Source organism: Dermacentor albipictus, chromosome 2 (genome assembly GCF_038994185.2).
Source record: "Dermacentor albipictus isolate Rhodes 1998 colony chromosome 2, USDA_Dalb.pri_finalv2, whole genome shotgun sequence".
Classification (NCBI taxonomy): Eukaryota; Metazoa; Arthropoda; class Arachnida; order Ixodida; family Ixodidae; genus Dermacentor; species Dermacentor albipictus.
This window is the reverse complement of record NC_091822.1, coordinates 69,173,107-69,188,605: the sequence shown is the minus strand read 5'-3', so window position 1 is coordinate 69,188,605 and position 15,499 is coordinate 69,173,107. Positions and strand designations below refer to the sequence as shown.

The 15,499-nt window shown below is 44.8% G+C and overlaps 2 non-coding genes across 2 annotated transcripts; both read left to right on the top strand.

Moving 5' to 3' along the window:
- The first annotated feature begins 5,493 nt into the window (after positions 1 to 5,493).
- TRNAA-CGC (transfer RNA alanine (anticodon CGC)) lies at positions 5,494 to 5,565 on the top strand. The gene has a single exon. It is a non-coding gene; the product is annotated as a tRNA-Ala (tRNA).
- Positions 5,566 to 5,865: 300 nt separating this feature from the next.
- TRNAA-CGC (transfer RNA alanine (anticodon CGC)) lies at positions 5,866 to 5,937 on the top strand. Its single transcript has one exon. It is a non-coding gene; the product is annotated as a tRNA-Ala (tRNA).
- Positions 5,938 to 15,499: the final 9,562 nt, after the last annotated feature.

Genomic DNA, 15,499 nt, shown 5'->3' with positions numbered 1-15,499 from the left:
TCGCGCTGGCTTCCACACCTCCACATCGCCATAAGGGCCTTTTCTTTCACGACAACGCTTAGGATGACTGCAGGCACATCAGGTGTGTAGCAACAAGCCTGATCGAAAGGAAGCTTTTTCCAATTTCTAGTGGCTGCTGGATGTGAAGAACAATAAATCGTCCACACAAGACTCCGTTTATTGTTCCGGGATGTAGCTCAGTGGCAGAGCGCTCGCTTCGCATGTGAGAAGTCCCGGGTTCAAACCCCGGCACCTCCAGTGTGGCGTGTAATTGAATTTTTTATCACTTTATTTCGCAACACTTAGTAAGCGATTCAACTATGTAAAAGAACGATACTGCGTCAATTCCACATAAACAATCAATGCTTGCATTTCTCGCGCTGGCATCTGCGCCTCCACGTCGCCACAAGCGCCGTTTCTTTCACGACAACGCTTAATAATAATAATAATATTTGGGGTTTTACGTGCCAAAACCACTTTCTGATTATGAGGCACGCCGTAGTGGAGGACTCCGGAAATTTTGACCGCCTGGGGTTCTTTAACGTGCACCTAAATCTAAGCACACGGGTGTTTTCGCATTTCGCCCCCATCGAAATGCGGCCGCCGTGGCCGGGATTCGATCCCGCGACCTCGTGCTCAGCAGCCCAACACCATAGCCACTGAGCAACCACGGCGGGTACGACAACGCTTAGGATGACTGCAGGCACATCAGTGTGTAGCAACAAGCCTGATCGAAAGGAAGCTTCTTGCACTTTCTAGTGACTGCTGGATGTGAAGAACAATAAACGGTCCACACGAGACTGCGTTTATTGTTCCGGTGGTGTAGCTCAGTGGTAGCTCAGTGCATGGTAGCTCAGTGCTCAGTGGTAGCTCAGTGGTGAAGAAGGCTCTGACCATCGGTGAAATGAAGGTGAAGAGTCGCCGCTGTGTTGTTGTTGACCCGGAAGAACCAAGCTGTGCGCCTGATGTTGCACTGGCTGCTTTTCAATGTTCCCGATGAAGATGTACGTGCTGCACTATCCATGTTCGGGAAGGTAACAGATGTTGTGAAAGAAAAGTGGCGTGTGAATGGCATCCACGAGAAAAGTAGGACGACGCGGACGATGAGCTTTCAGCTCCATCCAGGCGTCAAGGTTGACGACCTGCCACATCAGCTTCGTGTCGGTGGGAACTGGCGTTGCTAATTGCACCAGGAAGAGCACCAGTGTGTTTGCGGTGTCACACCGCGGGACATATATGACGCGACTGCCGTGTCTCTCGATGTGCTCGGTGCCGTCGTTTTGCGCATGTCGAGAGTTCGTGTGTAAAGGCGTACGCAAGTGTAACAGGACCGGTTGGAAAAACTGACGCAGCAGAGCTTGTCATGGACGAAGCCGACGCGGAAGAAGCTGCAAGAACGTCGAGTCAAGTGGCTCAAAACGAGATGCGACCAGCAGACACGCCCTCCTATCCACAAGAAAATGAACAGCAAGGAGACCATAGACTTGTAGAAAAGCCCGACGCCAGGGAAGTGCCTGAAAAGACAAGTGTGAGCACAGAATACGGCGAACCTTCAAAGGATCCAGCGAGCCAACACACGGAAAGCATGGACGACACGGTACAATCCACCGGAGGCGCAGTCGGCAAACGAGGACGCGAAGCTTCAACGGACGAGGTGGACAGACAAGACGTCGTTGGGTCTGTGGAACCACCAACAAAAACGGTGGTGACTCGACGCGCGTCATTGAAGCCCAATCCAACGTTCCACCAGACAGAAAAGCGGCGTTGAAACCGTCAACGTAGCCGCGAGCATTGACGCTCTGTGGTTCCTTGGGGACTACGTCGACGCACATCAATTATCCAATATGGACAATGATTGGAGCCTTCTGCCGTGCAACCGAACCCGATGCTCGAGGATTGCTGGCATCGGCAATAGGTTTGGTACTTGGAAATAAGCTGCGGGTTTTTGGTGTGCCTGCGCTCACGAGGTATGCATCATGGCGTATATGTAATTTTATTAAATGACGAGAAATCTCAGCACAGCACTAAAAATTGCGACTATCAATGTTCGAAGCTTAAATGCTAGAAAGAAACAGTATCAGCTAAGTCGCCTTTTCTTGGAGAACGACTTGGATGTAGTAGCTGTACAAGAGACGAAAATGGATAGCGAGGAACAAACTGACCGCATGGTGCGGCCTTTCCGAACAAGGTACGATGTTTGTGTTTCTCATGCTTTCGGCAAGTCAGGTGGATGTGGCATTTTCATTAGAAACAATTTAGGAAGAGTTGTTGAGACCGTGCTTGTGTGCCAAAGTGGGTAGATTTGTTTTAGTGGATTTTGTTTTGTCCGAGTCTTGCTGGCGAATAATCTGCCTATATGCGCCGAATGCCGAAAATGAACGAGACGCGTATTTTGAACGGCTGGAGCAGTACCTGATATGTGAAAGACAAATAAATATGCTTGGAGATTTTAATTGTTTGCTTAGCAGCTGATCCAGTAAAAAATGTCCCGCTAAGGGATAAGAGTGCCTCTCGCTTGATTGCAATGGTGCAAGATCATAATCTAGAAGATACAGGAAATATATTAACCAATGGGACGCAGCCGGTCTTTGCACACTACCAGCGTGCAAGCCACGCGAGACTGGTCAGGGTATACGTGTCATTGCATTAGTAGCGGCGAGCCATAGTTATGCCGTTAAACATGTGTCATTCAGCAACCATTGTTTGGTGTCAGTTAAAATTGGGACGCATGAAGAAGCCTTGCGCTTTAGTTGGAAAATATGGTTATTTAATGACAATCTGCTGCATAATGAATCATTTGTAGAGTGCGTAAAGGAAAAGTTCGAACAGCTATTGGCGAGACATGATGACGTGATAGAACGGTGGGAGCTTTTTAAAGAAGAAATAAAGATTTGTGCAATAGAAAAAGCGAGTGTAATGAAATACGAAGAAAGGAAAAAGCAGAAAGAAGTACAACGAGAATTGGATATTATGTACAGAGTGGAAGCCGACAGGACTGGTACAGTCACAAAGCAGATCAATGAACTTAAAAGCCAACTGGAGCTTATCGACGAAGATAAGCACAGAGAAGCGGTTATCCGAGCAAGAGCTGAAAAGCTATGGCTCGGCGAAACGCCCACAAAGCGAGCCTTTGCAGATGAAAAGGCTTACGCTAGGCAAAACGTAATACGGAAAATAAGTTATAAGAATGAAGTCACTGACGAACAAGCAAAAATAGAGAGAGCGTTTTTAGAGCACTATAGGGAACTATTTCGAAGAAGTTGCGATGTCCCGGAAGAGTTCGAACAAGAGTTCCTTACTAGCATGACAAAACTAGATGATGTTGACCGCGAATGCCTGAAAGAACCGTTCAGCCAGAAAGAAGTTGAAGAGGCCATTGACGATTTAGCTCTAGGGAAGTCTCCTGGACCTGACGGGTTGGGAGCGGCCTTCTATAAAGCCTTCAAAAAAGATGTGAGCGTAATCTTGCATCAGGTAATTGTTGAAGCATATAAACGAAGGTGTGCACCCCCGTCCTTTGGCCGGTCGCATATAGTGCTCATTCCCAAAACACAAGACCAGGGGAAATTGCTGTCAGTAGGGTCTTACCGCCCAATAGCGTTGACTAACGTTGATTATAAAATATTTACTAAAATCTTGGCAAAGAGGTCACACCGAGTTATAACACGAATTGTAGGACCACATCAGACATGCGGAATCAGAGGTAGATCAACCTACACAAATATTCATGTCGCACGAACCATTCTAGAATGTTGCGATGCGTGGGGAAAGCATGTAGCAATGTTGCAGCTTGACCTACAAAAAGCGTTTGATCGTGTATCCCACAATATCCTTTTCGCAGTTCTTGAATATATAAATGTTGGTTTGGTGCTTTTAGCTGGAGTTAGAATGTGTTATGCTAACTGTACCGTTAATATTATAATAAATAAGGATGTAAGTGAGAGCTTTCACGTACGCTCAAGTGTGCGCCAGGGGTGCCCTTTAAGTCCTTTATTATTTGCGTTATACCTTGAACCATTCTGCAGGAAAATAATTTATAACAACAGTATTACAGGTTTTCGTTTGCAGTCAGCGGAAGTAAAACTGCTAACATATGCGGATGATATTGCTTTGTTCTGTAGCGATAAGGAAAGTGTCGCAACTGCGGTAGCGGACGTTTTATCGTTTTGTAAACAGATGGGTAGCGTCATAAACTTTGATAAGTGCCTAGGAAAATGGCATGGAACATGGGAAAACACCCCACCTATTTTTGTGAATGTGGACCGTTGCGCCGACAAAGCATCTTGGGGTGCCGCATGAGCACTACAAGGAGACTGCGGGATTCTGGGAAGACGAAACAAAGAAAGTGCAAGAAAAAAGAGTTAAATGGGGTGGCCGTAGTCTTTCAATGTTTGCCCGCGCGACGGTATGTAATTTATTTGCCGTTGCAAAAGTGTGCTATGCATTGCAAGCATTGTCTATGACTAGATTGCACGTGCAGCGTTTGCATAGGGTACTGGCAGTGTATGCATGGGGGTCAAAGTGGGAGCGAACCAGTCGAACAACTTTATTTCGATCCGTCAAAACAGGAGGGCTTGAACTGGCAAATCTGTTCTTGAAACAGATAGTGTTTCGTTTTGCGTTTCTTAGAGAACAAAAAGACCCATTCCTCATTAATGTGATGCAACTGAGACTAGGTACGGCTCTTCCTGAATTCATTATATCTAGTTGTGTAGTTAACAGTGGCTCTACAAGTGGATTTCTTAAAGAAGTGATATGGGCATTTCGGTTTCTGAAGGTACGCTTTTCAATGGAATACCTCAGTCACGTTCCTAAAGAAACGTCTGTATATAGATCTATTTGATGTAGTACTGCCAGTACCGCTGTACAGATCGATGTTCAGTTTAGGTACTGAAAGAATTGTGCTGAAAAGGGTAAAACGTATGCCTGTCAGGCCGTCGGCAAAGTCTTTCTTTTTTCAACTACATTCCAATACACTACCAGTAAAACCGTGGCTTCGGGAAAGAGGTATTTTTATTCCCTGGTCTCTAGACTGTTTACTATGCCATCAGCAAGAAACAGTTGAGCAAATATTCATAGACTGCTGGGCCGCCTTGTTTCACTGGGATGTCCTGCAGGGAACCATAGAGAAAAACTAGCCGATAACACCCTACGGCATCCGTTTTCTCCCAACGGAAAACGATCGAGGAGTGCCTTACGACATGATTATTTTATTAGGGTTGCACAGCCTGTGGCGCACGCGCATGGCCGTTAGACTTGCGGATGTACATGCTCGAAGTGCTCGTGAACATTTTATTGAAAGTGTCTGCTACATAAAAGAAGTATACGATGTTCAAAATGAAAAACCAGAATGGATTAGATTATTGAACGAGCTTGCTAAACTTGGGCGTTTTTAAAGCCACGTGCACACCAAAGACTGGTGGCACTTTTACCATTTGTAAAGTGTGTATATTTTGTATGTATCATGCAAACGGTAATAAAGAAAAAAAAACCGGTGGTGTAGCTCAGTGGTAGAGCGCTCGCTTCGCAAGTGAGAAGTCCCGGGTTCAAACCCCGGCACCTCCAGAGTGGTGTATAATTGATTTTTTTATCACTTTATTTCGCAACACTTAGTAAGCAATCCAACTATTTAAACGATACTTCGTCAATTCCACTTAAACATGCAATACTTGCATTTCTCGCGCTGGCTTCCACGCCTACACGTCGCCACAAGCGCCGTTTCTTTCACGACAACGCTTAGGATGACTGCAGCCACATCAGGTGTGTAGCAACAAGCCTGATCTAAAGGAAGCTTTTCCTGCTTTTTAGTGGCTGCTGGATGTGAAGAACAATAAATGGTCCACACAAGACTCCGTTTATTGTTCCGGGGGTGTAGCTCAGTGGTAGAGCGCTCGCTTCGCATGTGAGAAGTCCCGGATTCAAACCCCGGCACCTCCAGAGTGTTGCATAATTGATTTTTTATCACTTTATTTCGCAACACTTAGTAAGCAATCCAACTATTTAAGTAAACGATACTACGTCAATTCCACTTAAACATGCAATACTTGCATTTCTCGCGCAGGCTTCCACGCCTACACGTCGCCACAAGCGCCGTTTCTTTTACGACAACGCTTAGGATGACTGCAGCCACATCAGGTGTGTAGCAACAAGCCTGATCGAAAGGAAGCTTTTTCCGCTTTTTAGTGGCTGCTGGATGTGAAGAACAATAAACGGTCCACACAAGACTGCGTTTATTGTTCCGGGGGTGTAGCTCAGTCGTTTTCTGCTTCCTGCAGCCGAGCTGATCGGATCGTTGAATCATGGCCTCAAGCGGGCGGTGACAGCGGTCACTTTGGGCCGCGGAAACAGGTTCAGCAACGACGATGAAAGGGACTACCAGTTTATTTTGCCCCAACTGCCAAAAGGACGAATTGTTCTCAACACCTTCTTTTTACACGGTGATGTAAGAGCGAGGCCGTACAAGATCGAGGATTTTCGGGATGCGCTTACGCCCACAAGCTTGCTGCCGGAAGTTGTGTGCCTCTGGGCCTACCAGGTCAATCACGTCTGGGCCGTGACCTTCAGTGACGCAGCTGCAACAAAACGCCTGCTGGCCCTGAAAGAGCTTCAGGTGAAAGGGCGTCGATGTGTCATCGTCGACCCGCAGGACCAGCAGGTGAAACTCCGGCTTCACTGGCTGCTGTCCGATGTTTCCGACGAGGACGTCCTGGCGGCATTCACAACCTTCGGCAAGGTAGAAGAGGTGAGCAGGGAGCGTTGGCGCGTCCAAGGCATGGGAGACAAGACCTCGACCACCCGGACCGTGCTACTGAAGCTGAGAAGCGGCATTAAAGTGGAAGACCTGCCTCACCAGGTCCGCGTCGGCGGAGAGCTGGCATTGGTGGTCGTACCTGGGCGGCCCATGCAGTGCTTGCGCTGCCAAGGGACAGGACACGTACGCCGTGATTGCAAAGTCCCCCGCTGTTCGAGATGCAGACGGTTCGGCCACGTCGACGCTGACTGCGTTTAATCTTACGCGGCCGTGACAGGACCAGCAGCGAGTGATGTTGCTGCAGAGCACGTCATGGACGCAGTCGAGACAGAAGAAGCTGCTAAGGGAGCCGGTGTGCAAGTGCCTTCATTGACGACAAATGCCACGACGGTACCGGAGGTCGCTCAAGCCAAGGTAGTCGAGGGTGCTGAGCAGGTGACTGGGCCTGCACGTGTCGAGAGGGACGAAGACCCTGTGAAGGCAAGTGCTAATGAAGGCGAATGCGAGGAGACTGAGTCAGCGATGCAACAGGGCGAGGATGCAAACGACGGGGACCGGGCGGCTAGTCTCGGTGCCACCTCCAAGCGCCCCCGTGACGAGGGCGGAGACAAGGACCGCGCGGCATCCAGCACAAGTGACGGGCCACCAGCGAAGACGCCTCTTGGGAGGTGGTCGGTCTACAAGCCGAAGCCAAATGTTCCGCCCGAGGGAAAGCCTGGTGACAAAGCACAGCAAAAGAATAACGCCGGGAAGACGGGTGGTCCCGGAGGCGGCTAGCCGAGGGCTGGTCGTGAAAGGTATGCACCATGCTCCGGGTCTATCTCATACTTTAGTTCATAATGGCTCCTAATCCGTCGCTCACTATTGCCACACTAAACGTGAGAGGGTTGGCGGCCAAGCGTAGGCAAAGCCAAGTCCTACGGTTGGCCGCTGACCAAGACCTAGACGTTCTAGCTGTCCAGGAGACAAAGGTTGACGGAGAGGAGGAGACCGGGAGCATGGTGCGGCGTTTCATGACTACATATTATGCGGTCGTGAGCCATGCGGTAGGGACGTCCGGCGGTTGTGTCCTGTTTGTTAAGAAGTTGCCTGGCCTTGTTGTTAAAAATGCATTTTCATGTCAAACCGGAAGGATCGTTTTTTGTGATTTTGTTTTTCGTGAATTGGAAGTCAGAGTCATGTGCATATATGCACCGAATGCTGTGGAAGAACGCGCTTCATTTTTTTGCGAACCTTTTTCAGTATATTAGCACTGATAAGTGCATGGTTTTGTTGGGGGATTTCAATTGTGTTTTGAGGGCTCGGGATAGAGTCAATAATGCTGGTATTCGCGATAAAAGCAGTAGTGTGTTGACTAAGCTAATTAGTGATAATGAACTGGACGATGTCTGTCAGTGCCTGGAGGGGGAGCGGGAAGTCATGTACACACGATTCCAAGGTAGTAGTCATGCGCGGTTCGACCGCATATACGTATCGCAAGAAATAATTCCAAAGTGCCATAGTTATTCGGTGGCACCAGTATCGTTTTCAGATCACTGCATTGTGAAATGTCATATAGGCACGGAGAGGAAGAAACAAGATTTTAATTGGGAACTATGGAAAATGAATGCCTTACTACTAAAAGACGAGCCATTTGTAGAGGCAGTACGTGAGGCCGTCAGGAAAGTAAGTGAAGAAAACAGTGAAACAATAACAGAGAAACGGGAATACTTCAAGCAAAACGTAAAAATGAAAGCTTTAGAAAGATCGAGCTGCTTACGATTTGAGAAGGAAATGAAAGAAAGGGGCTTACGAAAGACACTTAAGCAGCTGATAGCGCTGGAGTGCGAAGAGCCTGGGACGTATAAGCAAGATGTAGGAGCCATTAAAGAAAAAATCGAGCAGCTTGACAAGGAACGGTATCAAGGTGCGATTGTGCGAGCAAGAGCAAATGCATTAGTAGCTGGAGGGACGCCCACTAAACGGGCGCTGGGACTCGAAAAAGCGCAAGCTCGACGGAATCATGTTGACAGAATTTTATGGAACGGCACAGTTGCCGACGATAGTAAGAGCATAGGCCGAGCGTTTCTAGAGTATTATCAGTCACTCTTTGCGTTTCAAGAAGTGAATATAGATGAGTTCAGAAGGGCCTTTCTATCTCGGATGCCGCGAGTGAGTGACGATACAAAAAAACGATTGGAATGGAAAATAACAGAACGTGAAGTTGAAAAAGCGATTGATGATTTTAACCAAGGCAAATCACCTGGACCAGACGGTCTGGGTGCGTGTTTATATAAAGCTTTTAAGAAAGAACTGTCGCCGTTACTAACAGATCTGTTTAATGATGCGTATGATAACAAAACTTTGCCGCCTTCTTTTGAAAAAGCTCATACCATACTCATCCCTAAGAGTGACCAAGTGGAGAAACTTAGGCTAGTAACATCTTACAGGCTATCTTTAACCAGTGTTGATTATAAGGTTTTTATGAAAGTTTTGGCTGCCAGACTTCAAAGCGTCATAAATGATATAGTGGCAGATCACCAAACGTGTGGTATTAAGGGAAGGTCCATTTTTTCGAAAAAAGAGTATCCCTTACTCTTTTCGAAGAGTCTGGACTCGTCACGTATATGAGACACTTTGTGGGAGACACCCGAACTCTCTTTTGGCAGAGAGGCCCGAGACTATCTGTGCTCAATAGAAGGTGTTTTCGTGACTCAGCACACAATAGTCATGCATACTCTGTTGTAGTAGTCGCCTATACCCTCTCAGAAGGGTTACAAGGGAGTCGGTTAACAATTCTAGATGAGTCAGACGACTCAAGATAAAGTGTCACATGAACACTGCAAGAGTGATTCAGGTAACTATTCTAGATGAGTCTGATGACTCCAGCAGTGTGTGTCAAGTTACCTTTAGTGCGTGGTGCCGGTCTCTTGCAAATAAAGTAAAGCAACTGATCCATGCAAGTCGTTTCACTCTTGGATGGCAGTGTCGAGCCACTTTTCAAAATGTGTCAACAACTCTCGCTGTAAGTACACACGACTACGGCTAGTTCTCAAGAAGACTACTGTGAAAAGACAACATAGCATAACAAGGAATCCACAGTAAGCTTGCCAAAAAGCACATGGCAGGCTAGCAAGAAAAAGTTAAAATTTCATCAATCTTTGTTATTGTCTTCTGGAAAATTCAAATGTATCAGTCAGCACAGAATCACTATGAAAGCAAGACAGTTCTCATTGCTATTAAACTGCAATCAATAGCCAACCAAGCAAAATGTAACAAAAGCAAAATCCAATATGTAGCCTGCAGCTGCATATGCATGACACTGCAATGCCACTCAGAACCTTGATGAGACCCCAATATATTATGTAACTCATGTAGAAGTTTAACTCACCACCGCACAAGCATCTTATAATATGTCAAAAGATTTATAAGTTCAACCAATTTCCCTGTTCTAAACTTACGACTTAACATTCTAAGCAAGAAAGCGACACATAACAAATAAGAAAGGCTGCACTTATGTGCAAAGGAGACCCATATAATGAAGTGCAATAAAAACAACATTCCAACTTAGATTACATTATCTATGCATTATACTATGCTTGTTAAAAACAACTGGTTGGCAATTGATAATCCAATCTAACAGTAAAAACAGCTGTCTTACCTTATGGTACTCTTGTTGGCACTTTTTCCCACACAATTTGGGCATGTTAGCGTGAGATGAAAATTGATCTGAAAAACACCACATTAAAAAGTAGTGCATCAATTTTATTCTCTCATACAACATGCAACAGTGTATAAGATCTTCATAACTGACAAAATTACAAAAATGAATAGAGCAACACTTATACTGATCATTTATTTATGTTGAGAAACATACTTTTGCAAGACTAAGTATAATAGCTGACACAGACAATTTTACAGGTAGAAATAACCGCTAATACAAAACTTTCCATAATGCAAACACGTTGAAAAAATAAGTAGCACAGGTAGCTGTATTTTGTTACTGCAAAGATGGCGCATTAATTATGAGGACAAGGAAGGAAGCAGAACACATAAATACCCAGCTACATGCACGCAGCTGTAACAATACACATAGTGCACAAAGATCCAAAAGAAACAAAGAGGAAGATGTGAGGAAGGCTTCTTTTACTCATCACAAGTCATTCTGTAAGAGCACATTATGCACTGGCTGTAATCTATCCTCAGCCCATACATGAATAAGTTACATTAGGTGCCACATTTACAAATCACTCATACAATGTTCTTGTGATTTCCCTTATTCCAATCTTTAACTAAGTAAGCATGCCTGAGTTAAGTAAAGCCTCCCTAAGATTTCGCACCTATACAGAAGGAAGTGTTTCTATAAACATTGGAGGTCATGGACGGATGACTGACACATACCTCTTTTAATTCTTTTGTCTTTGTCATTACGATTATCTATCACAGTAGTCTTTTGTAGAGTGGAACACTTCCAGATAATACACTGTGTGCAACCAAGTGTGAATACCTGTTCTCGATTTCTACCTTTCTCTGGTGTCCCGCTAAGGTAACAATGGCGCAAAGGATTGTCTTCCCAATGTATGCGTTCCCATACAACAGGAGCAGATGATAAGCCACATTAATGGTGCGTGAAATAAAACATCTGTGCTTAACTTTCCACTGCCGCTCCAATCTGGAGTGATTTTTTTTTGCTTTCTGTACACTAGCACAGGTGCTACGTAGTCCCCTTGGTGCCTAAAGCAACTCTCACACCCCAGCAGGATGTCCATTTTTTAAAATTCTAAGCAAAACTCTGGTTATGGGGGACAATTGCGAACTTATATTTTTGCTTTGTATCTTAATTATGTTGTTGACCTTTAACTTTAGCCACTTCACTACTTTTCTGCAGGTGCAGACAGGCCATTGCACCAATGCTAGGTTTTGAAAACACCAGAGCAGGGTAGAAAGCAAGTACAGATATTTATAATTTGGGTGCCCACGCTGCATTGCATGGATATGTTTCAATGAACGATAAAACTACTTGGTAGATAAACACATGGAAGATAAGAGAATTAAGCTCGAAGCCTAACATATCAGTAACTGGGAATTTCATGTGTAAATGAAATTTTGCGATTCCCAGTGATGAAGAACGAGTTTTGACAATATGTGCCAAGGTCACCAACTCACTCATGCTCACAAAGGAAACAAAATAAAAACAAGCAAGATTAAAAGAAGTTCGAACTTGCAACCTAAAGTGAGACACCTCGCATGACTGATTTATGTATTTACTGAGCATAAATTACATCTGGCGCATAATTTGCTTGTACAAGATGACAAACAATGAGTTCTGTAAGCCTTGTGGGACAATTCTGTGTGAAAGAGAAATCTATTTGATCATTACCTTTTGGGTATGTGTATCTAAGAACTGGTGCTAGTCTGACTTCTTACAAAGTAGACGTCATTGTGTACTGTAATTCTAATGCCTGCCACTGCTATAAATTTCTGTTAGTCGCACTGTCATGAAGCAGTTATGTTCAATAATTAGCGGCAGTCACCGCTGAAACACTCAGTACAAAACACGAAATAAATATATGCAGTCGGAATGTAAATGTCGAACAAAGTTATAATCAAGTCTACATTTCACAGAACTGTCTTTTTTTCTGTTAGTGTGCCAATACCCATTCCACATTCACAAACATTTTTGTATTGCTCTCCTGACAAATGCAGGAAAATGCAGTCTTTAACAGAAGCCCTTGGGAAGACAGCCCAGAGTCGCTTTGACAAGAGGTCTACCCTTAAACTTTCGTCGCTATGTTGTAGGTCACTGTAGCAAGGGGAACATTTTGCTGATTGAATATTACTCGAAATATTTTTATTTGTACTAGAGGTTTGAAAAGAGAGCCAATTGTAGAGTTCTTCATGGAGATTTCATATATTCCATTAGTTTTTGTTTAGCTGCTTCTTGAGTTATGTCCTACACAACAGCAAAATACATAGTCATATTTGCGGGCACTTTCTTGTGTATTAAATTTTCACAAAAAGCAGTGTGCTGCAGCTAACTCAGCTCTTTGTAGACTGCAAAGTGCCAATATCTATTCAAACAGCATGTAAAGTTACTAGAAGTATGCAAGATTAGTAGGCAGGCAGACAGGCCTGCCTACTAATCTTGCATACTTCTCATGCCATTGCGAAAAAAAAAATATAGAACATACTTCAAAAACTTTTTCTCACAATAGCATGAGAATAACCTTATGCACTTATAATTATCCTATACTAACGAAATTTGGCATACATACTCTTCAAGATATGCAGAATACTGATATCTAATTGAAATTGCAATCTGTAAAATTGTTTAATGTGGCCTAATATTTTTTGCATAGTTCCAGTAATGGTACAAGCCGTTTCGATAGGTATCATCATTTGCAGTATATAACTAGCTAAATAAGATACAGCATGAAGCTATTTCTGAAAATTTTATACACAGGAAAGTGCGCACAAGAATATTTTGCCACTGTGTAGGACCAAAACTAAAGAACAGCAGCTACACAAAAATCAATGACAATTCCAATCTAATAAAACACTTTATGAATGACAGTATATTCAAATCTCTAGTACAAATATATAAAAAAGTTGTTTTGAGGAGTATTTCCCCTTAATAAGTGGGTGTCAGTGTTTTCTACCAAAGTGTTAGAAAATGCCTTCAGGCACACCATGGGGAGCTTTATAAATAGCACACGCACGCATCTGCCTAAAAATCCCCACCCCCTGCTTGCCTTCATTAGTCATTTTTGCATTCTGTTGTATGTCACCATTTGCATCCCTTAACATTGAGTGCGCAAAACCAAAAACAGCCTAATACCGTATTTACTCGCATAATGATCGCACCCCTAAATTCTGATGTCAAAATTCATTTTTTTTATTTCTCGTGTAAGATTTCCCCCTAAACTTGCCGCAGCGATATGTCATGTGCCAAGTCTAGCTAATAATGATCGCGCTTACCATCTGTCAACTGCTATGCGAACAACTCTTCAAGACAAACCAAGCAGTCTGCACGCACCAAACATTTTTAAGCAGATGCCCCATTTCATTCCTTTCATCACTTTCCGCACTTATATGACAAAAACAAAGCTACAACCAAACTTGCCTTTATTATGTGTAGGCTTTGTAATGGTTGTGATCAACAAAAACAACAAAAAAGGCGTCTTTCGTTTCTTCTCGTCTGCACTTGTGGGCACGCAACAAATCGCGAGCGGCAATGATAGCAGCCACGTTTACACTGATACGTTAGAAGTGTACCCCATTCATTCGCCGACGTTTGTAACGCAGCTAAGATATTTGCCCACCCTTAGCGGAAACGTGCCATATTAGGATAGTGGGGAAGACAAATGCTGCAGTTTCCGCAGCATGCCCGCCATGTGTTCCTGTCCCCTCATTTTGGACATGGCTGTGTTATTGCCGCAAACTTGCCGATATTATTCATTACTGATACGGAAGAAATTGTTTGAATGCAGGTAATGTACTCCCGAAAAGAAAAAAAATTGTGTTCAGTGCGTTCGGCTTGCTCTGGCGGCCATCATGTTTTTCTTCTTTTTTTATGTCCCGCAGTACATACAGAGGCAGCAACCTCTTTGTTGACCTGTTGTCATCCCGTAGCAAATGCCAGAGGATATATTTTTTTCTTTTTGTGGGAAATTTACCCAGCGTAATGATCGCACCCCTGAATTTGAGTCCATTTTTTTACAATAAAGTGCGATCATTACGCGAGTAAATAGGGTAACACACTGAATTTTTAGCCTGTAAAGGGGTTGTATACAAATGGGGGCAGCCAGCTCTAGTGTGACAATAAACAAATATTTGTTCTCACAATAATGAAACCAGTCATAAAACATATCCTAAAAATTTGGAAATGAATGCCCAAAGAACCTTGCTGATTGTCACATTAATTTTCTAAACAAGATCTTTTGATGTTTATAATTCCTAGTTTAATTCACTTTATCTAGTAAATCGGCTCTGACCTAGACTATTCAGTGTAGGAGACTAACCCAGACCTGGAAGCCAATATTTAAATCTGAAATAAAGTCATCAATCCCACCACCATGTCACTGCTATGTCATATTTGATCTGCACCGATGGCACCGGCTGTTGGAATCTCAGCGCTGCCACCAGCTGTTGGAACCTCAGTGCTGACACCGGTTATTGCAATCGGAATGCTGGCGCCCGTTGTTGCAAATGGGTCGCAAGCCCCAAGGGTAGCGTTGGCCTGGCGGCCTGGGGCACCACTGGAAGCATCCGAAGGTCCTGGCAAAGCATGAGTCGACTGCTAACAGAACAACTTGTTTATTCTAGCATCGCAAAGAGCGGCCGGTCAGGTCGACCGAAGTGGAGAGACGGGAGAGCACGTTACTCAACAGAAGAAATCGGAGCCTCTCTCCTGGCGTCCGGGGGCAGCTGCTCTTATACTCTTGGCGTCGCGGGCAAGAAGGAAGGTCACGAGATGACACCACGTGACAGCGAGGCACGGACGGACTGAGAGACATGTAGAGACAAGGAGGTGACGCATCAGCCGGGCCGGCGCCGGTCAGACCTCCTCGCTTCACACTGGGGAAACTCCTCTCCCCAGCTGCCGCGCTTTGACAAGCGTGGGCACACACACACACACGCAAACACGAAGACACGTGGCACTGAAACATGCCGGGACGCGCTCGGCGGGGATGCGTCGCGGCCGCTCCGAACGGGCCAAAATGTCCGCCGCTTTGAACGAAGCCCCGGCGTCCGTTGAATCCGCGCCGG